The sequence below is a fragment of the Aquila chrysaetos genome, chromosome Z (genome assembly GCF_900496995.4).
Source record: "Aquila chrysaetos chrysaetos chromosome Z, bAquChr1.4, whole genome shotgun sequence".
Classification (NCBI taxonomy): Eukaryota; Metazoa; Chordata; class Aves; order Accipitriformes; family Accipitridae; genus Aquila; species Aquila chrysaetos.
In genome coordinates, this window is record NC_044030.1 from 43,784,624 (window position 1) to 43,807,171 (window position 22,548).

The 22,548-nt window shown below is 42.2% G+C and overlaps 1 long non-coding RNA gene across 1 annotated transcript; it reads right to left on the bottom strand.

Moving 5' to 3' along the window:
* Positions 1–343: 343 nt before the first annotated feature.
* LOC121232656 lies at positions 344–3,531 on the bottom strand. Its single transcript, XR_005931514.1, has 3 exons — positions 3,519–3,531; positions 730–735; positions 344–448 (listed from the first exon to the last, which is right to left on the bottom strand). It is a non-coding gene; the product is annotated as an uncharacterized LOC121232656 (long non-coding RNA).
* Between the last annotated feature and the right edge of the window lie 19,017 nt (positions 3,532–22,548).

Below are 22,548 nucleotides of genomic sequence, written 5' to 3' on the forward strand. Positions count from 1 at the left end.
TGACTGAACCAACGCTGGACCCAGGACCAGTGAAATCTTTCTCTTTTCTCTTTCTCTTTTTTTTCTGTAATCCCTACACCTCATCCCAAGTCTGGGACTATGAGCGGATCCAGCCGTTCCTGGGCTCCTCTCTGAGAAGGAGTTTAGAAAGCAAGGGGGTCTGCTCTGAACCTCATGACTCAACGGGAGGGAGCTCCTTATTGTCTTCCTGAACTGATCTGAAAATAAGCAAGGCCTGTAGTATATGTTTGGTGATGTAGGGCTAGCACATTACACAGTTTACTGACATAGTTTCGTGCGAATTCTTGTTGCGAGCGTACCAATTTTTGTTGTGAGCAAATAAAACTTGAGTTTTGTGAGTTAAAGGATCCCTGGTGTCATTTCACCTTAATCCTGACTTGGGAATCAGCAGACCTGAGTCATTGTCCTGAAAAATTGGGACGTGACACTGAGCTGTGCAGGTTGTTGTGCTGCTGTGGGGATCTGCTCTGGACCCTCTCTCTGGACCCACATCACTCCAGAGGCAGTTGGACAAGGGGACCATGTACTCCATGTAGCTGTCGTCCACTTGCACTGAATGTAGGAGCAGATCAAAAGGCTGCCTGCAGAGCAGGCACCTAGCTCTCCTCTTGATCCCGTCCTCGATGGAGGCAAAGCAGAACTGGTGGAGGCAGAAGGCCACGTAGGCTGTGTCCTTGATGTCTCCCAAGCAGGTGGGGCACCAGGAACATTCTGCTGCCTCCTCCAGCCCTGCCTGTGGCACCTGGCTTGTGCCACCATCCCTTGCAGCACAGCCACTCTCCTCCAAGTCTTCCTCAGTGCCCGATGCCATGTCCCGCCAAGAGAGACATGCAAAGTGCAGGAGCTTTCCTGGTGCTGGTAGTGGAAAAGCAAAGAAAGGCCCAGAAAGCTTTGGGAGAGGGGGGATAAGGACCTCCTGAAGGGTCTCCCTGCAGGCTGGAAAGCAGCAGCAGAAGCCGCCCTGTGGGCCAGCCAGCCCCAGTGTCTGCCTGCACCCCTGCCTTCCCCAGGCAGGCTGCCCGCACTGGATGGAGAGGTGCCAGGGGAACGTCCTGCCCAGGTGCCAGGGCAAGGCAGGCTTGGGCAAAGGTCCCCGGGCAGGGGGAGAATGTGCGGCTCTGGGTGGGGAAGGCTCCAGCTGGGGCTTGGTAGGAGCTGGGGCAGGGCAGGGAGATGTGGGGCCAGGCTGGGATGTGCACCTATGTCTGCATTCCCTTGGAGGTGAGATCCAAGGAGGGAGGGATGGAGAGCTGGAGGGGAAGCTCACCCAGATCTCCTCCTCACCTCCCCAGTGCTCAAGCCGCCTGGGGCAAGTGCTGGTGAGTTGTTGGGGGGCCCTAGGGGAAGAGCTGGAGTGCCCGAGCCCCCAGAGCCCCCGTGCTGTCCCCCAGACACCACCTGGGTAGCACAGGGTACCTGCAGGAAGCGGCGAGGGAAGGTGGAGGAACTTTGGGGATGTTCAGCACTGCCAACATCCCTGGCACTCTCATTGCTCCCATGGTCCGGGGACAGGCACTGATGGGCGCCGCAGCACCGTGCAGCTGTGTAGGGGGGAAAGGAGTGCTGGAAGGGGCTGCCTTTGCTCAGCGCCCACAGCTGCTGCTCTCCCCCACACCAAAGCTCAAAGAGAAAGCCAAAGGTCCTGCTGGAGCCTGCACACCTTGCGCGTGCACCTGCAGGAGCCCTGGCCAAAATGCACGGCGAAAGCGCCTGCGGCTGATGAAAAGCAGCGAGGTCATGGGCAGTTACAGCTGCTCCCTGGTGACACCACAGGAGTGTCAGGGGCTGTCCCCTGACAGCCGCCCTGTTAGGAAAGCTGATGCCCTTTCAAAGGGGAAAAGCCTGCTCTGCAGGATGCTTGTTGCCTTCTCACGGCCTTGCGAGTGGGTTTTAAACTCAGGCTTGTCAGATGCTGTGATGAGAGGCTGGTGCACCGAGCACAAAGACCTGGCAACGGGCAGACCAGCAATGCAGCAGGGGAGCGCTGGTGAGCTTCTTGGTGCCAACCGAGTGCCGTGACGGGCTCCTCCAAGGGGTCCTCTCGGGAAGAAGGACCTGCCCCTTGTCAGTGGAGGGAAACCCCCCGAGATGACAGAACAGTTGAGGTTGAAAGGGACCTCTGGAGGTCACCATGTCCAAGATCCCCACTGAAGCATGTTCATGTAAAGCAGATTGCCCAGGACCCTGTCCAGATGGCTTTTGAAGGTCTCCAAGGATGGAGAGTCCACCAGCTCTCTGGGCAACCTGTTGCTGTGCAAAAGGCAATGCTTTGCCCTTCCATAATTTTTCTATTTAGCTGGAAGGGATTTTGGAGATTTGGTCCTACAAAAGAAGGAGAAACGTGTTTTTCCTTTTTAAATTACATGCACTGTTATTACTTCCAAATGAATTTTCACTTCAGGTTTGGTAGGAGCATCACTTTTTTTAATATGCAACAGAGATTGGAATTGTCTTTCATGTGGGATCAAAACTGAAATCTGAATTTCTTCATCAGTAGGGAAGCATTATTAAAAAATAACTCCTGCCTGAATTTATTTTTTTTAATGGTGCTGTGTATGTACATTTAAAAAAAAGAGAGTTTGGAAAAGAGCTTCCCTTGTTTCATTTTTTTGTCTGATGCTTGTTTTTGAATAAGTCAAATCTGCTTCAAAATAGGCAAAACTGCTTACTGTGTTTAGAGAAATTTAGTGAAACACACACTCTCAACTTGAGAATCAGGCTTTCTCATGGCATATTGGCAATTCAGTATCCATTCAAACACAAATAAACAGTGCAGAACTTTGAATTTCAGTTAAAAGTAGGCCAGGGGAGTAAGACTGAAGCTTTGTGAAAGTTTGCTTTGGCTTTGGTTGCAAGACTGAAATAATATTATCCAAGCTTGCTCTTCCTATGCCAATATCAATTAATTATTGTTCTGTCAGAAATTCTCTTAAGTTTCAGGAATCTAAGATTGTTCTCATCTTTGGAAAAGGGAGAGATATGCATACTTCATTCATCATTAATTCCTAATGAAGATAAAGCTTTTTTTTTTTTTAAGACGAGTTAGCATATCAAGGTGTATACTGTTGTCCTCTTTGCAATCTTTACTGTGGACTTCTAACATCTGAAGCAAGGAAATTTCAGACTGTAGCGTCTAATTTGGGATTTACTTTTTTTAACCAGGATTCAAGGTGGTTAAAGTTAGGAACAACCATGAAGTTGCACCACCTATTTATATTAGGTATGAATATTATTAAAAGTAACTGAAATTAATTGAAGAGTGACTTTGCTTACTACAAAATAATATCAACTAACTCAACAGAGATTTAAAAATTTGTCCTGAAGTAACATGCATGTTTTAAGATGCACCCAAGAGTCATTTACTTTGAAGAATCTGATGGATGAAGTTCTCCTACATATGCAGGTTTTGTAAATCTCTCAAAGACGCTGGAAGGCTTTCATGTTTTCAGATTGGGGTTTCAGATTAACAAGCTCAGAGTTATTCCTAGTCCTTTTACTCATGGTCAGCAAAGCATGAGCTGACATCCTGTGGTCCAACAGCTCTGCTTCTCATTCCAGAGCATTGCAAAAAAATTAAAAAATCTCTTTGAAACATACACAGGTATCTGGAGAGTTGTAGATATTGTAAATTTTACTCCATGTATTAATAAGTATATGTGCTTCCTCTCATTGAACTTAATTCTCTGAGATTAATTTTTGCAGATATCATGATGAGAATGTAACCAAGAAGAAAACTGCAAGAGTAGCACTTAAATGTGTAAAGTCATAGAATCATAGAATAGTTTGGGTTGGAAGGACCTTTAAACGTCATCTAGTCCAACTCTCCCGGTAATGAGCAGGGACATCTTCTACTAGATCAGGTTGCTCAGAGCCCTGTCCAACCTGACCTTGAATGTTTCCAGGGATGGGCCATCTATCACCTCTCTGGGCAATCTGCTCCAGTGTTTTACAACTCTCATCATAAAAAATTTCTTCCTTATATCTAGTCTAAATCTACCCTATTTTAATTTAAAACCTTTACCCCTTGTTCTATTGCAACAGGCCCTGCTAAAAAGTTTCTCCCCATCTTTCTTATAGGCCCCTTTTAAGTATTGAAAGGTTGCAGTAACATCTCCCTCGAGTCTTCTCTTCTCCAGGCTGAACAACTTCAACTTCTCTGCAAGGCTGCTCTCAATCCCTTCATTCCCCAGCCTGTATTGATACCAGGGGTTGCCCTGACCCAGGTGCAGGACATTGTACTTGGCCTTGTTTAACCTCATGATGTTCACACGGGCCCACTTCTCGAGCTTGTCCAGGTCTTTCTGGATGGCATCCTGTGCCTCAGGTGTGTCAACTGCACCACTCAGATTGGTGCCATCTGCAAACTTGCTGAGGGTGCACTCTATCCCACTGTCCATGTAGTTGATGAAGATATTAAAGAGTCCTGGTCCCAATACAGACCCCTGAGGGATACCACTTGTCACCGATCTCCATGTGGACATTGAGCCGTTGACCACTATCCTCTGGATCCAATTCCTCATCCACTGAACAGTCCACCCATCAAAACTTTATCTCTCCAATTTAGAGAGAAGGATGTTGTGGAGGACCATGTCAAAGGCCTTACAGAATTTCAGATAGACGACATCCTTAGCTCTTCACATGTCCACTGATGTAGTCCCTCCATCACAGAAAGCCACTAGGTTGGTCAGGCAGGCCTTGCCCTTGGTGAAGTCATGCTGGCTATCTTGAATCACCTCTCTGTCCTCCATGTGGCTTAGCATAGCTTCTAGGAGGATCTGGGTAGATCTCAGCCTGTGCTGCAGTTCTGGATTATGTTTTCCCAGGTGCAAGACCTTATATTTGTCTTTGTTGAACTTCATAAGGTTCTTGTTAGCCCACTCTTCCAGCCTATCCAGGTCTTTCTACATGGTGGCTCTGCCTTCCAAAGTGTCCACTTCCCTACTCAGTTTGGTATCGTCGGCAAAATTCATCAGGGTACACTTGATCCCATCATCCAGATCACTTATGAAGATACTAAACAGCATTGGGACACATCTTGATCCCTGAGGGACCCCAGTTGTGACAGGTTGCCAGTTTGAAAAGGAGGTATTTACCACCACCCTCTAGGTGCGTCCTGTCAGCCAGTTCCCCACCCACCGCACAGACCACTTGTCTAAACTGTAAGGCATCAGTTTCTCTAGGGGAGGCTGTGGGAAACTGTATTGAAAGCCTTTGAGAAATCCGGGTAGACAATGTCCACTGCTTGCCCCACATCAACAGACTGGGTTACTTTGTCATAGAAGGGAATCAGCTTTGTCAAGCATGATTTGACGTGTGATGAAGTACATGACTGGGAAAAGCCAGCATGGATTCACCAAGGGCAAATCGTGCTTGACATACCTGATTATCTTCTACGACAAAGTAACCTGCTTGGTTGATGTGGGGCAAGTGGAAGAAACAGGCGAGCCTATGATATCAACACCTGGCTCCAGGACTGTTGCCTCTATTAAAACTTTGGGTTTTTAAACCATGGAAGAACCTTTGAGACACAAAGTATGCTGGGGCCTGATGGGATCCACCTGTCCCGATGGAGAAAACGTGTCTTTGGGCATAAGCTGGCAGGACTGACCGAGAGAGCTTTAAACTAGAATTGATGGGGGAAGGGGATACCAACAGGATTGAAGTAGGTAAGCCAAGGGTTGGCGAGGCATTGCCTGAGGGTGGCAATGCTAGTGGGAACATTAACACTTCTCCTGGGAACATGGAGGGTTTAGGAGCGTATCTGAAATGCTTGTACACCAATGCACCCAGTATGAGAAACAAACAGGGTGAACTGGAAGCGTTGGTCAGCTCCCAGAGCTACAATATCATTGGTATTACTGAGACTTGGTGGAATGAGTCCCATGACTGGAGTGCTGGGATGGAGGGCTACAGGCTGTGCAGGAGGGATAGGCAGGGCAGGCGAGGTGGGAGTGTCATGCTATATGTAAGAGAGAGGTTTGATTGTACAGCCTAGTGGTGATTTGGCTGAGAGCCTCTGGATGGATTAGGGGGACGGAAAACAAAAGATATGTTGTAGTAGGTATCTACTACTGACCACCCAGCCAGCATGTAAGATTGATTCTATACAGTTAGGAGAAATTTCTGGATTCTAGCTCTTGTCCTTAGGGGAGATTCTCAACTTCCCAGACATCAACTGAGAATAAAATACTGCTGTGACAAGAAAGTCTGGGAAATTCCTGAAGTATGTTGAAGATAATTTCTTGTCACAACTACTTAGTGAGCCAAGTAGGGAAGATGCCCTCCTAGCCTTACTGTGTGTGAATAGAGAAGGACTCATGGGGAATATAATAGTAAGTGTTTGTCTTAGCCACAGTGAGCATGAAAAGGTTGAGTTTAAAATTTTCAGTGTAATGAGAAAAAAGGACAGCAGAGTTGCTACCTGGGATTCTAAAAGAGCAAACTTTAAGGTACTCAGGGAGCTAGTTAGCAGTGTCCCCTGGGAATCTGCTTTTGAGGGCTTAGAAGTCTGTTGCGTCCCTAATTTGGAGAGACTCAGGTTTGTGGATTTCCTTTGTCAGAATTAAGGTGAAACGACACCAGGGGAGTTCAAACAACAATCAACATTTATTCAGCCTAGCTTACCTTGCCCAAGTACAAGTGAACTTATTAATATGAACCTTGCAACATGTCGTTAAGCAGGCTGTTTGAGAAAAGAAGGGAGGTGTAGAAAAAGAAATGGAAAAAGGAACATGAAATGTATCATAAGGAGAGCCCTCCCGTTGAGTCACAAGGTTCAGAGCAGACCCCCTTGCTTTTTGGACTCCTTTTCAAAAAGGAGCCCAGGGGCGGCTAGAACCACTCCTAGTCTCAGACTTGGTCAACGGTTTATGTTTAAAAGGATGAGGTGTAGGGACTGTGGAAAAGAGAGGGAAAAGAGGGAGAGAGAGAGAAAGAGAGAAAGAAAGAAAGAAAGAGAGAAGAAAAGGGTTTCACCAATCCTGGGTCCAGCGTTGGTCCAGCCAGCGTAGAGATCCAGTTCCGGAGGGCGTGCACTGAGAACTCGTTCTCCCTTCTTTTATAGTGTGTTAGTCGATGGTCTCGACATGTGCAGTTCCCATTCTTGGGGTTCTCTGGAATCGGTCGGTGAGTTTTGGGGTGGGGTGGTTCATTGAGGGGTTGCCTCTTTTTCCCTGCTGGCATGACCACTTAAGATAGAAGTACAGTTCCATCTTCCATGGGGCCTCCTCCTCCAGGTGCATATGCTGTGCTCCTTCTCCTGGTCACTTAAGACAAGGAATTGCGGCTTTGGAGAAGTGCGGTCCCACACTCCGTGGGGCCCTCTCCTCCGGCCATATTGTCCTGTTCACAAAACTCCAGCGTTTTTACAGAGGCCGTTTTCTCCACCAAAGTTCTTTAATGAATGTTTGAGACATTGACTATAGTTTCTCAGACAGTCACAGAGTTCATGAGTGCTGGTCAGTCTTCAAGAACCACCTTTTAGAAGCAGAGGAGCAGGCAATTCCACTATGTTGTAAGTCAAGCAAGCAGGAAGAAGACCAGCTTGGCTGAACAGGGAACTCCTCACGGAGTGCAGGAGGAAAAAAATTGTATGATCCCTGGAAGCAAAGTCAGGCTTTGCAGAAAGATCACGGAGCTGTGGTTCATATACACAGGGAGAAGATGTGAAAGGCCTAAGCTCAATTAGGCTTGAAACTGGCCAGTATTGTTTCAGATAACAAGAAGGGCTTTCTTAAGTACGTTAATAGCAAGAAGAAACTTTGGACTGGGTCTTGTTGAAGATGGTCATCTGACTAATAGGGATGAAGAAAAAGCGGAGGCATTCAGTGCTTTTTTTGCCTCAGTCTTCAATAATACTGATAGGGGACTGGGCAGCCCAAGGTCTGAGTTGGAAGACCACGAGTGTGGGAACAGTGCCTTTCCATTTGTGGATGCTGGAATTGTAAGGGACCAGCTGTATCACCTGAATGTTCTCAAGTCCATAGGGCCTGATGAGATTCATCCCAGGGTAATGAGGGAGCTAGCGGATGTTAGAGCAGGACCCACCTCAAACATCTACCAAAGGTCTTGGGAGTCTGGGGAGGTCCCTGCTGACTGGAAGCTAGCCAAAGTTATTCCAATTTACAGAAAAGGTGTGAGGGAAGACCCAGGGAACTACAGACCTGTTAGTCAAACCTCAGTTCCTGGAAAAATTATGGAGAAGTTTAGACTGGGTACTGTTGAAAGACATTTAAAGGACAATGCAATCATCAGGCACAGTCACAGAGGGAAAGTCCTGTCTAACTAATCTGATACCCTTCTACTATAAGGTCACTCACCCAGTGGGTGAAAGGAAAGCAGGGCATGTAGCTTTTCTGGATTTTAGTAAGGCTTTTGATACTGTCCCTCACAGCATCCTTTTGGACAGGACAGTTGTCCAGCTGTGGGATGGGTGGGTTCACGGTGCGCTGGGTAAAGAGCTAGCTGAGTGGCAGGGCTCGAAGCATTGTAGTGAATGGGGCTACATCTGGCTGGTGACTGGTCACCAGCACTGTTCCTCAGGGTTCAATCTAGGGCCAGTTCTGTTCAATATATTTATCAACAACCTGGATGCAGGAGTAGACTGCACCATTAGCAAGTTTGCTGATGAAGCTGAACTGGGAGCTGCTGTTGACTCTCTTGAGGGACAAGAGGCCTTGCAGAGGGATCTAGATAGATTGGAGCACTGGGCAATGATTAATGGCATGAAATTTAACAAGAACAAACGCTGGATACTGCACCTAGGATGGAGTAATGCTGGGCACAAGTATAAACAGGGAGAGGAGTGGCTGGAGAGCAGCCCTGCAGAAAGGGATCTGGGGCTGCTGGTGGACAGCAGGCTCGATGTGAGTCAGCAGTGTGCCCTGGCAGCCAGGAGGGCAAACCGCATCCTGGGGTGCATCAAACACAGCATGACCAGCTGGTCAAGAGAGGTGATTATCCAGCTGTATTTAGCGATGGTGTGGCCTCACCTGGAGTACTGTGTGCAGTTCTGGGCCCCACAATTTAAGAAGGATGTTAACATCCTTGAATGCATCCAGAAGAAGGCAACAAAACTGGTGAAAGGGCTGGAAGGGATGTCCTGTGAGGAGCAGCTGAGGACTTTGGGCTTGACTAGTTTGGAGAAAAAGAGTTTGAGTGGTGATCTCATTGCTCTCTGCAGCTTCCTGAGGAGGGGAAGTTGAGAGGGAGTTGCTGACCCCTTCCCCTGGTATTCAGTGACAGGAAATGTGTGAATTGTTCACAGCTGCAACAAGGGAGGTTCAGACTAGATATTTGGAATCATTTTTTTAATAAGAGTGTGATGATACCCTGGAACAGGCTTCCTAGAGAGGTGGTTGCTGCCCCAAGCTTGTTAGTGTTTAATAGGCATTTGGACTGAAAACATGCTTTAACTTTTGGTCATCCTGAAGTGGTCAGGCAGTTGGACTAGATGATCATTGTAGGTCCCTTCCAACCAAAGTATTCCGTTCTGTTCTGTTCTATTCTATTCTATTCTGTTCCATTCTGGTCTAGTCTATATTTTAGATTTCAGAGTTGTATATAAGCAGCAATGACAGAGGGAGAGAAAGATCCAGGTTCCAAGGACAGAGATGGGCCTGTGATTGAGGACAAGAGATTTAATTAACCCTTACTCAACTAGTGTTACGGATGCACGACTAACCAAATCAAACAGGTGTTAAAACTCAGATTTATTCGTCAGCAAAGGTTAGAAGTCCGGTAACATTTTATAAAACCACAGGCTTAATGATGTAAAGAGAATTAATACTACATGGCCGACTTAAGAATCCCCAAGATTTAAAGTGATGGCTCAAAATGCGCGTATCACTCCCCTAAAAGCTGAGGGCTCTCTCCCTCGAGGAGTTACCTCGGGCAGTGCCCTGACCCGAGGGGGAGTCCCCGACTGCAGACCCGTTGCTCCAAGGAGGACTGCCAACGTGTCCTCTGGTGGGACCCTGTTTATAGCCCTGTCGAATCTGACCTGTGGTCATTTAATTCTATTGGCTAGGAGGGTCACCTCGGTGTACCTGGCCCATCTCAATTGGCCAGTTCAAATTTCAACCTGCAGCCTCCAGGGTTTCCTTCCCCTTCTCCCTTCCTGGAGAAGTTTCGTTTCCTGCTGGCAGGATGGGGGGGGGGGGGGGGGGGGGGGGGGGGGGGCGGGGGGCGGGATGTACTGCCACAGCTAGTTACTAAAAATCCCCAAATGGCAAAGAACTGAAGTGTCTTATGAAAGTGTCTTTGTATACTATTAGCCTTTCAGTTAAATAAGGCCAGGTGTAAATCTGATCGGTGAATGAAATGTTACAAAATAAATTGCTCATGTGCAATTGTCTTAGTGCAGTTTTTGCTTTTCATCCAAGATCCTCAAAAAAATGAAGCTGTAGCAAGGTTGCTGAGATTCACGTGAATAAGAAATAGGTTTTTCCCTGCTCTAAAAATGGTCAAATGTCCATTAGAACATGTATATACTGGTCTTCTTACATTTGCCATAACTTGAAGTGCCAGAGGAGTGTCTAATTTCTTCTCTAATACCAGCCACCTAACCCATTTAGTATTTTTTTTTAATGCCATGTATGACTAGTGTTCCAGTGATGCTGGTGTGGGATTATAATAAATCTGCAGTGTCAGTAAACAGACTTCCAAGTAATTTGGGAAGTAGAACAGTGACTTTACAAGAGAGAGAAGTGCATTCTCATGTGGCAAGGTGTGGGAGATGCTCATGTTGTTTCCATGAAGACCAATGGTGATTACATGTGTAAAGTTCAGATGTGTCAGATAAGAAGAGACTTAATAATTTTTAAGAATTTCTTGGCTGCCAAACAAATATAGTTTATCTCATAAAAGTCATATTTCTTTTTTTTCAATGTACAGGAAAAAGGTAGAGAAATGGTCACAAATCTTGCTGAGAAGTAAAGATCTCTGGTGAAACATCATCAAAACATTATACATTTTCCTTCTTCTGTATTGACAACAGATATAATACTATGGTGATTATGATTTATGTATATGTATCATAGTATTATGATATATTCTGCCTAGAAACAGTCCTACCTGGAGCACATACGTGTGGCTTGCTTAGATAGTCACACAGAAGGTCAGGCTCACTGGTACTGGGTATTCATCTCATTTGTATGGCATTTAATGGCTACTCTGGCTTGAATTAAACAATCTATCTTATCAAACCAATGAGAGCTTTCAGTCTCGGGCATAGCTTTTCTCGGAGTCTGTTCTCATGGGTCTACAGGGTCTGGGGGTAAAAGGAAATAGTTTAAGCAATAATAAACATGTATGTGAGTTCCTAATTGTTTAATAGTTAGAGCAATTGTGGAGGGAAAGTATAGAACCAGATTGCACATAAGGTGCAGGACTGAATGCAAATCTTAAAGGTCTTTCCGACCTACGTGATTCTATGATTCTATTATCAAGCACCGGAATGGGCTACCCAGGGAAGTGGTTGAGTCACCATCCCTGGAGGTATTTAAAAGACATGTAGATGTGGTGCTTAGGAACATAGTTTAGTGGTATACTTGACAGCGTTAGGTTTATGGTTGGACTCAATGATCTTACAGGTCTTTTCCAATCTAAATGATTCTGTGATTCTATGAATTGTCTAATAGTGCAGTAACAGTTTCACTAAGCATATTAATATCTTTTATGAAATGGAATTGTAATTCTATTTTTCCATACCATCTCCACATACTGGATGGTAGAGACGCTGTCTTTGCTGGGAGTATTCCCCTCTTTGGCTGTGGGATGATTTGGCTCTATCGCCTGCATCATTTATGTGCTGTGACATAAAGCATTGTTATATCTCTGATCTCCTAAATCAATAGCTATGATTTTGATTTCTTTGTGCTATGCATAACCCACTCTTCTAAGTCTGATCAGTAGGGCTTGTGAGAATTATACTTTAGTGTGCCCCAATATATTGGCTGAGATACGTCTTGTCATGCATATATATTCTGCAATTGTAACAAGGATGTACTAGCCCAGTTGGCAAGTCATCTAAATACTCATTTTCCTCTCACAAACACTAGTTTATTGAACATATGGAAATGGTAGAGAATGACAGTCCCACTCAATGGAGTCCTTAACCAAACAGCCTGGCACTCTGCCCTGTTAGAAAGTTCAGTCCCCAGAGAAAATATACTGAGGATTGACTCCCACAATGAACAGTAGGAAGAAAGTTGTGTGCATGTTCCTCCTCCTACTTCTCAGAGTAAGAGAAAGGCCTTGGAGGATAGGGCTTGGGCTGCTGAGAGAGAGGGGAAAGAATACATAAACAGTGGAGGATCCACAAAGATTCAGCTTTTACAAGCATATTGAAAAGCCTGAATTCTGAGCTATATGAAAAACTAGAACCCTCACAGCTGAGGTCTTTCACAAGTTTTTCAGAGAAATACATGAGGATGCCCTGACTCCTCCTCTCACAGGAAAAATGTACTTCTGGGAATAACATCAATAAGGCTTCCTGGGAGCTTTCTGACCCCTTTCCCATCCATCATGGCTGGATGTTATAATGGACTACAATGTTCTTACCTTCAATGTGGCTGCTGGGCACCTCCTGAAAATATAGAATGTTCTTGTCAGGTTGAACATCAAAATTAAAGCATGTAAAATCAACAGTTTCTACAAAAATCTTGGACTTTCTAAGATGACTAAGTTACAGTACACATTTCCTGGTGAGGTAGCTATCTTGTTTAAATTGAGGATTAATGGGGTAATGGGTCTTTTATATCATTGGCAAGCTCTTCTTCTACAGGTCACTAATGTTTGAATGTTTTTGTGCTGGTACAAAACAGACCACCCAGAAACAATTTGGCACAAATGTGTCACCTACACATTATATATGTGGGTATTTTCTCTAAGATTCTTTTTCTGCCTCATCAGAAGCCCTTTTACACCTACTATAAACTGAACTTTTGAACTCACAATACAGAAATTGATTTAAATTAGAAAAAAAATCAAGATTGTCATCCTTTATTTCAAAGTGTACCCCATTTAGAGACCAAAGTGGACATATTAATAAAAAATATTTTTTTTCTCTCTCTCTCTTTTTTTTGTTTATTCACTATACCTGCTACTGATGCTCCAAGGAGAGTGAGATGAATGAATCAGGTCATAGAAGACAGTTTACACAGCTTCTCTCGGAGAGCAAATATGTGTAACAGTGGAAATACTCTTGATTGCTTTCCATTTATTCCTGTGGATACTAGTTTCTCCTATCGCTTGTTGTGAAGTTTAAAACAACATCAATTTTTAAGGACTTGAAAGTGCTTTTCTATTTAAAATCAAATAAGACAAGAGTAATTTTCATTCCAGTACTGTGTGTTTGCTTCTTGAAGTATGCTGAATATATAGACACCCACCAAAAATAATAAAATAAAAAGGAAAAGGGGGGGAGAGAAAAGCTAAGTGATGGAAATGAGTAATTGCTTGGCAGCAAGTCTGCGGGGAGAGAGCTGACACTGTACAGCACATATTTCACGAATAATGAGAGGAGTCTCAGTGCTGTGCAATCACTGCCTATTGGGTCAGAAATTTCACATTAGTGGATTCATCAGAGCAGATCGGTGTCATAAAGACACTCTTTCCTGAGGTAAACATACCTTTTCCTTCACTGAACTGTCAGCTCTTAAGTTTGGATAGTGGGTATAGAGTAAAGCCTTATGAGATCTATTAGAGGGATATCTGGAATTGGGAGCACTTCAGCTATGATTTTACTAGTTTGTTTATTTATACAAGAAGGAAATTACATAAACAGACATATCTATAGGTATGTGTAAAGCTCACACATATAATTCCACTTAGTCCAGACAAAAATCTGTGCTTATGTGGTTAATGATGGTTTAAGTACAGAATTTTGTCAAAAGGTAGGAACATCTGCCTTTTGAAAATTCATCTTGTCTATGCTTCTTAGACTACCTTCATGCAGTTTTTTTTGCTTTTTCTATTTACCTCTTTATTCAAAGCAAAGTAAGTAAACCATTTTAACTTTACCTTCATTTGCAGGGGGTACACAATTTAAATATATCTAATATGAAGGTCATTTGTTTTGGCTGGAGTAGGAAATAACCAGGAAGGACTAATAGAATGAAAAAGTTAGTTCTGTCTGTGTTGGAGTGAGTTGCATTCCCTGCGGTACGTTCTGTCTCAGTTATCCTTGACCTGACATCCTTTCTTCCCAAAACTTTGTGTTCTCGCTTTGTTTACATTGTAGTTAAGGAAATCCATAAACCAAAATAGTCAGGGATGTTAAAGTGAAGTAAAAGGTGCAAGGCAAGATAAAAACTATCATTTGGGTGTTCAGGCAGTGCAAACAGTTTGCTTAAAACATTACCTTTACCCTCATCCCTGGAAGGGTCATAATTCTGTTTACTTGAAAATGAATGCTGAAGCAAGTAGCAAGAGCCTCTTTTCCTTGGCTAGAGAAGCAAGGATGGTTTCTTTGCAAATGAACCACGTTAGATGCTTTCAAGAAATTGTGGTGCAGTCTCTGTCCCAGCCTTACTGTCCAAGTGAACTGGAGCAGAGGCACCTGTTATTAGCACTTTCCTGATTGCACTAAGTTCCTGTTAAGACTTTTTGTGTGCCTTGGGGAATTTTCTTTTTTCCTTTTTGGGAAGTTAATGAATGACAGAGAGATGGGGGAGAATAAGACACCCAGTCCCCATGTCAGTCCCTGTTTGACAGATCTGCTTCTAATGAATTGAAGAGGCTGGATAAATTCAATCCACTTGTGCTGGTCAACAAACTCTGTTCAAATACTGAAAACAAACTTGTTGGAGATATATCTCCTGGGTGATTCTCTTCAGAAATGTGAACTTACAAGACACTCTAAGCAAGGTTGAAAGAAGCTCAGTCATAGCAAAATTGTGTGCAATGTTAAAAAAATATATCTTTTTAAACACATGGTGGTTAATAGCAAAGCTTTGGCTTTCTCCTTGAAGAAATGATTTAAAGGGAAAATCATATAATTCTGCAGGGGAACCCTGTAATTGTAATCATCCTATTCCTGTTGCTTATTATCTTGCAGTACGAAACATATGATCCCAATCTTATGGAAATAATTGATGGGAAGAGCAGTTTGTGAGAACTTGCGCAGACAATTTCCAGGTCAGTGCCTTGATTTTATTAAAACTCTATCTTGAAAAAGAATCTAGGTTATCAGCAGTAGTGAAGTATTGGTATGACTTACAGATAAAAGTTTAATCCAGACTAGGATTCCTTTGAAATCTTACCATTGAACACCTAGCTTTCTACAACAAATGCAGTGTTCTCATAATAAGAAAAAACCCCAGCAAACCAACAACAAAACAAAACTCAAGGTGTAAGAGCTCTTCTTCCAATTTCTTCTCTGTAAAAGAGAAAACAAGCATAAAATGTAAAGCTTATGCTCTAAAAATCCTCAATTTTTTAATTTATTGGGAAGATAACATTATGGAGGGGCAGCCTTCTCTCTCCCTTTCAGTTTGCACTCTGTGCAGAAGAGGACTACCTTTTGTGTCTCATGATAGAAATGAATGGGCACAGGGAGTGCTAAGCTATACGGTAACAGCGGAGAAGTTCAGGAGGGTATCAGCTCACTGAGAGTTTACTGTAAGGAGCAAGAACGAAACACTAGGGCATATGCTTTCCAGAGGCAATAGGAGCCTCTGCTGTACAGCTGTGGAAAAATAATTAAAAAGCAGTAAACAGAGAAGGAATGGAAATGAAATATATCCCTCTACAGAAAGAGAGCCAACAGCAGCACCTACATGAGAGGCTTGTTTCTGAAGAGTAGATCTCGCCCCTTGCATCTCTGAGACTTAAGCTTGTTGATGAGCATGATCTGATGCATGTGTATTTATTGTGCCTAGCAATACAGTCTTAAAAGTGGGCTTAGCAAGGCCTTGATTGAAGCTAGCAATCAGTTTCCTTCTGCTTGCTTTCTCAGTTTAACATGGCACAGCCTAAAATCCTTATGTTCTGATGGAAAGGTCTGAATTATTCATTAGCCAGTTAATGGCAGGTGATGAGATCTTTTCATGCTACAGCTCTGTCAGTAGGTGTTTATTGCTCTGTTTCACCAGCAGCCCTGCTATTACTGTGGGGCCAGAAGAACCCCACATAGAGGCGTGACATGTATCAGTAGAGATGGCTCTTTAAAGACTCTCTTTTGCCTGGGAGGTCATCTGAAGGTTATTATGAACAAATTATTTCTTCATTTCCGCTGACTGAGTAGATAGCCTTAATGATCTGTCACCTAGCAATAGGCTGCCTGTTCAAACATAAAGAATGGCATACTGATGGCTTATAACTAGAATCAGTTCATTTTAGCTATTCTCTTGTCAAGCATGTTTCCAAGATACATATAGTATTTACATATTCATGAGCCTTTGCAGACACTGATGCCATGAGGGGGCCTGTCTGATAATGGGAAACAAGTTTGCACTGTGTCCTGAGGCACTTAAAGTCTATTAAGTGAATCAAATCTGTTCAGTTCTGTTCTTCCTAGGTGGTGTTCTTGGCCTAAAGGAGTGGGCCTGCAATCAACATTTGTGTACAGTACCTTACTTTTTTCCTGTCCACCTACCTCTTTCCCTTGTTGAAAGTTAATTCCATTTTATAGAAAGGCATTATGCTGAGCCAAATTACCTCTTAGAAAGCCAGAGCATCACTTTCTTATGCTACTGCTGTTCAGAGATGCAGTTGTTACTGTTTGGCTGCAGGCAGGGAAGGTGACCTGCCCAAGCAAAAGTGCCTTTTAAAAAAATTATTATTTTAACTCTACTAAGATATTGATCTCTGACCTATTCCTGGTGTGCAAAGGCAGGGGAAAATAAGAATTAGAAATAACAGTATAAATGGGGTGTAGGATGTGGGGTGGGGAAACAGAAAAGAGAAAAAGAGAATGAATCTTCCCCACTGAAACAGCTAAGGACAATGGATTTCTCTTCCTAATCTGAACCTTCACTGTCTTGACCATGTGTCTGCTAACATGCTATTATTTTCAACAGAGATGAAGTTAAAACAGGCCAGCTAATAGAAGTGAAAGCATGAGCAACAGTAAAATCTGCAATGTGGCTTGGGCTATTTTGTGAGTTTAAAAGAGCTGGGTAATAGAAGATCATCTGCTAGAGGTGTCATTTGCTTTTTCATTTGGAAGTTTATGCCATTTCCTGTTCCCTTCTTTGCTTAAGAAAGAGGAAAGTAGGGATATCACAGAATGTAGGAATGTAAAGAGAGGATAAAAGAGACAAACTGCCATTTCCCTACATCCTTCAAAAGATGGAAGATCTAAGGGGCAACAAGGGTTCTCACTTGTTGCCACGAAGTACTGGTGTGTGGGACTACCTTCAGGAGAGATAAGAGGAAGAAAGAGAAGGCTATCTAGCAATTGATATTGTAGCACATTCTTTTGGTAAATTTTAGTGTTAATTCTGTAGAAAACTTGGTTAGCAGCACAGAGCAATTATTCTTCTATAAGGACTAAACTGCAGCCTAATATGTGGTGTTAACAGCAAGAGAAATAACAAGCTGTTTATGACCTGTGTTTGAAGTTGCAAGCTCCACACAGACAAGGCTTACAAAGGGAGGAGAAGCCATGTAGGAGCTACCAGTGTAGATCAAAATGTTGCTAACCCTCCCTGGCCCCCAAACATAAATGAACTCTTAGACAAATGCAATCACATTCACTAAAGAAATTTCACATTTGCATGTGAAAGAGGATTTCACATGGACAGGTTGATGTCTTGGCTATCTCTGAAATGACAGTTTTAAGTGCTAAAGTGAAAGTAAGACATGTCATTTTAGGACTTGCATATTGTAGCCAATCAAAATATGGCAAAAATGTTTTCCAAGGAAAAAAATTTCTTTTAAATTTTTGCATGGTTTGGTGGGGTTTTTTTTCAGTTAAAGACTTGAACTTGGTTTTGGTGTTCAGAAATTAATCAAAAATCTCAAAGAAAAAATGTTCTTTTAAGTCCCAAATGAAAAAAAAAAAAAAAAAGTCCCAACATTTTCTGATTTTTTTCCCAGTTGCTGTTAATTAGAACTTGCATTTCAAAAAGTATTTGGTATGGCTGAGAAATTTATTTAAAAAAAAATAATTACAAGACAATATTTCAATTACTTCTCAGAAATGCCTCATTTTTAAAAATGAAAACAAGGCCACAAACCACAAAGGAAGAACTACTTAGAAATGCATCAGGTTGAAAGGTGACTCTATGGTGGCATCTTGATAAAGTTGACATAATGTTGCAGCTGGAAAGTGTGTAAATTATGTCAGTTTAAATGCTTACTGCCACACGGAGAAGTAAAGTGAATGCTGGAACTAGAGGCATCTTAGTATATGGAGATAAATACAAAACGGAACCTTAACTAGCCAGCTGAGCTCGTCCTTTGATTTAGCCCAGTAGCTTCCTCTTCGATGCTCACTGACTACTTGGTATTCTGAAAGAACAAGAAGAGAACTAGTACAGAAAAGCTTGTTGTTTATGACAGTGTCATATAGTGATAATTAACACACACTTTAAATTACTGTACCAAGCCAGAGGCATAGCTAGGAGTAGAACTTGGCTCAGTGTATTTAATTTATTCCTTGCCCAGTCACTTTTTTTCACTTTTTGCTAACCTGCATCATAAATGTGTTTTATTCAGAGCACCACTTTTTTGTGTCTTTAAAATTCTTAAAGACAAAGTTCTCTGCTTTCAGTGTCCCTGTTTTGCCTGTGATTAAAAAAAAAAAATACTGTTACTTGTGAAGAAATTTGAATCAATTTTCCCATGAAGTGCACCTGCCTTAATAAAAAAGGGTGACAGAGCAAAGTGCTCTCAATTTAGTCAGTAGCAGGGGGCTGTACGTAGTTGCTTGAAGTTTTACAGAGTATGTATTGTTGGATGCAGAGGAGATAGAAATTTCTTTTTAATATCGTCTTTCTTCTCTGAATATGGTACAGACTAGAATTCCTTATGGACCTGATTCCATACGCTTCAAATTCTGTGGAAGATGTGATGTACTCCTACCCCCTGCTGAAGTGAGGATTTGTGCAAAGCTTTCCACGGACGTACTGAGCTCAAACAGCTTTAGCAGAATGTGGTCTTAGTCACATCCTCTGTAGTTAGAGGATGATGTTGTCCAAAAAACTGCTATAAAAATACATATTGACAACAAAGTGTTGAAAGACAACTCGTATTTATTTCTGATCAGAAGTGTAGAGGCCAAAAAAACAGTGAATGTCTCCAGTGATATGAATGGCTCAGCATTGAATGTCTCTAGTAAAACTCCTCTGTTTTTTTGGGAAAGCATCTTTCTTTTTTGATTTTTAAATTCTCTATTTTTAATCTTATAAAATACTATGTGTCTTTTATCTTACTGGATTAAACACAGATTAAATACAGATTTTATGTAGCCGTCCTGAATATATCAGACCTTTTCAATGAGGCTTTGATCTATTTTGAAGCCTTTGAAACCTGACTTGGATGAAATGTCAATGTATTCATGGTGTAATGCAGTGAGGAGCACAGAAGCTTCTATTACTATCTTTGAGAGTTTATTAGAGAAATGATGCCTGACAAGAACTACACATTATAGAAGAATTGTTAATTTTGAAATTAGCTCTGGCAGATCTGCTTAAAGAAGTTTATAGGGGGAAAAAGTGCTCTCAAAATCATCTGAAATGAAGCCTGCAGTGAAGATACGGCAGAAAGGCTGATGGGGGAATATGTTAGTTCTACCTGCTTTAATCCATTTGTTACCAGGGGGGAACTTAAACTGTGTGCAGATTAATGAAGCATTTGAGTCAGATATATACTGATGAACTTGTGCCTGCTTCTCTACCCTTTGTTGCTACGGAACCAGAGAGATGTGAAATTGCCAAAGAACCTACGCCCTGCTCAGAGCTCCTCTGATAGTCAATTAGAACATAAAATGGAACATTTAGGAAATGAGGTCCCAGCTTTCTGATCACATGCAATGCATGAAAGGCTGCTTTTTCTGGTGTGTACTTTGCTAATGTGTGTGGTATTGGTACATTAAGTAAACTGTTGAGTATGACAGAACGTATGGAGTGAAAGTCACTGTCCCCCCACGCAGCCTGACTAATCAGGTATTATGTGGGGAAATTTTCAGGTATTTGTCACCTCCCAGCCTGCAATTAGGACATACCCAGAGCTTTCACCACAGCTATTTCAGATTATAGAAACAGGAATGGTATGTGGACCAAAGCTATTTCACACCAGTGATTGTGGTCCTAAGACCCAGATCCTGACTGAACGTTTAGAATCAGTGTCCTTTAAAATCAGCTCTATAATGTCTTATCCATGAGTGTTTTTCCCCCTCTGCCTCTCCCTCCACAGCATGTAGGAGATACAAAACAGCCTTGGAGCTGTGTTGCCCATGAGAGGGATAGTTTGAGGCTCTACGTTTACCAAAGCTCTTAGTGGCTAGGCAGTGAGTGAATAACACAGCATCATTAAACTATGACTAGAATTTGGAAAGAAATGGGAGAACTTGCCAAATGTGTCTCAAATTCAGGATATAGTGAAAAGAAGATGTATGTTATACTATAGATGTAGCTTCTAAAGTGTATGTCATTAATTTAATTATGATCATATTCAAAAGTATAGGCCATATAAAGAAATTATCTCTTAGTTACTGATTCTGTAAAGTGCAATGCATTCTCATTTTCGTGTTCACTGGTAAGAAAATGTAATGGGTGCTGAGTGTTAGGACATCCCAGAGTCTTACTCACTGGGTGATCTAATGAGTCTACTCTTGTCTGCTTTTCCTATGTACTGTAATTTTACCTAAAGGTACCTCATTACTGGAAAACTGAGAAAGCTTAAAAATGCAAACTTTCTCTTTGTCCTTTCAAAGTTGTAAGAAGGTTTTTCTGCCTTCTTTTGCATTCAGTGATACTTGCAATTTACTATATTTTATGATGATCGGCGTTTCATTGTTATAGTTGTTGTCGAAATCCAGAATAAAACTCCTTAACAGCAATGAGAAGTTAAGAAGCAGGCACTCCTTTATTGCAGCACTGGGCACAGAGAGGATCGCTCCACCTATCGTGTGCACCTGGCTAGTCTAACTGTGCAGGTTAAATACACACCTGTTATACATATTCACTAAATTTCTGGAAAATGTTATACATAATCATTAACTTTCTGATAAATCATTAGCATATGTAAATGTCTCTTCATGCAGGCGCAGTGAAGGTCTCTGGTGGTCTTCACAAGCCCTCTGGTGGTCTTCCACAGTCTTCCTCACTTGTCCGCTTCTTGACCTCTCTTAGGTGATTCTGCACAGTATGATTCTCACCATCATCTATATTAATTTACATTAAAACGCATACTATGTCTATTCTTAAATGTAACCTTTCTAATAATTGGTCCTTCAGTCACACCATCTTATTAATATTCTTATGTTAAAACAATCATTGGTTAATCTCACTTAACTCTACTGAGTGGAATCCTCGATAATTAGATCGAGGTGGGAAGGGTAAGGGGTTTCCAAGCAGCAAACTGGTGTCCATAGCGGTTTCCTTAGTTTCCTAAAACAAAACACTACAAACCAACAAATCTTTGTCAAAGTTTCTGTGGTTAACTGATTTTAGACAATACTTGAATTCTTATAGTTACACATAGTACATTTTCTAAAGTTCCTAAGTTTCAAACTTAACACTCCCATACCTATGCTTCACAATTTTCTACTTCTTAATCAAACCAAACTCTTTTATATAATTAGATTTTAATTTCTTTACCAAAATATTTGCAACATAGTGGTATCAAATCATTACTTCTATTTTTATTTTTTACAGTTCAATTTGTTAAATGTTATTATGCCATCTTTTCAATGCTTCCTGTTTCTGATGAAAAACAACAATGACATAGAAAAGGTAACAAAAAATTTAGGCAGTGTTTTCTTTCTACAGCTGACTATAAACTAGAGACAACAGCTTGCAAATGGTACACTGTGGGAAGCAGTTTCTGCTGTAATGAAGATGGCAAGCAGCAGATGGAATTCCTAGAAAAACCCTTTGTGTCTCTTGGGAGAATTTTTGTCTTGAAAATCACAGGTCTTTTGCAGTTCAGCTGTGTCTACAAGGCTCTACACTGATCTAGACTGGGTATTGAGAGCAGAAGGAGCTGTACATCACTGTTGTTCAGTCAACTAAAAGACTGCATCTCTGAAATGAGATTTTGGGGTAGAAGAAAACTTTGTGTTTTTCTTTTTTCTGGTAACTAGTCCTTTACGTGTTCTGTAGGGTAGGTAGCCAGCAGAGTTGAATTTCACACAACAGATGCACCAAAACCCAGTGATGCTAAGTCAGGCAAAGGTGATTGACAGGGGAAAGGATACTCAGGGGATCTAATATCTGTATTGAACAGTTTCCTGAGGTAGAGGTTCTGGTAGTAGAAACGTGAATAATGGTTGGAAGAAGAGAAACTGGGGTTTCTGCTGCTTCCCAAACTGCAGGTAAAGGAGATGGTAAAATATCCAGATTCAGGAAAATGGGGGGG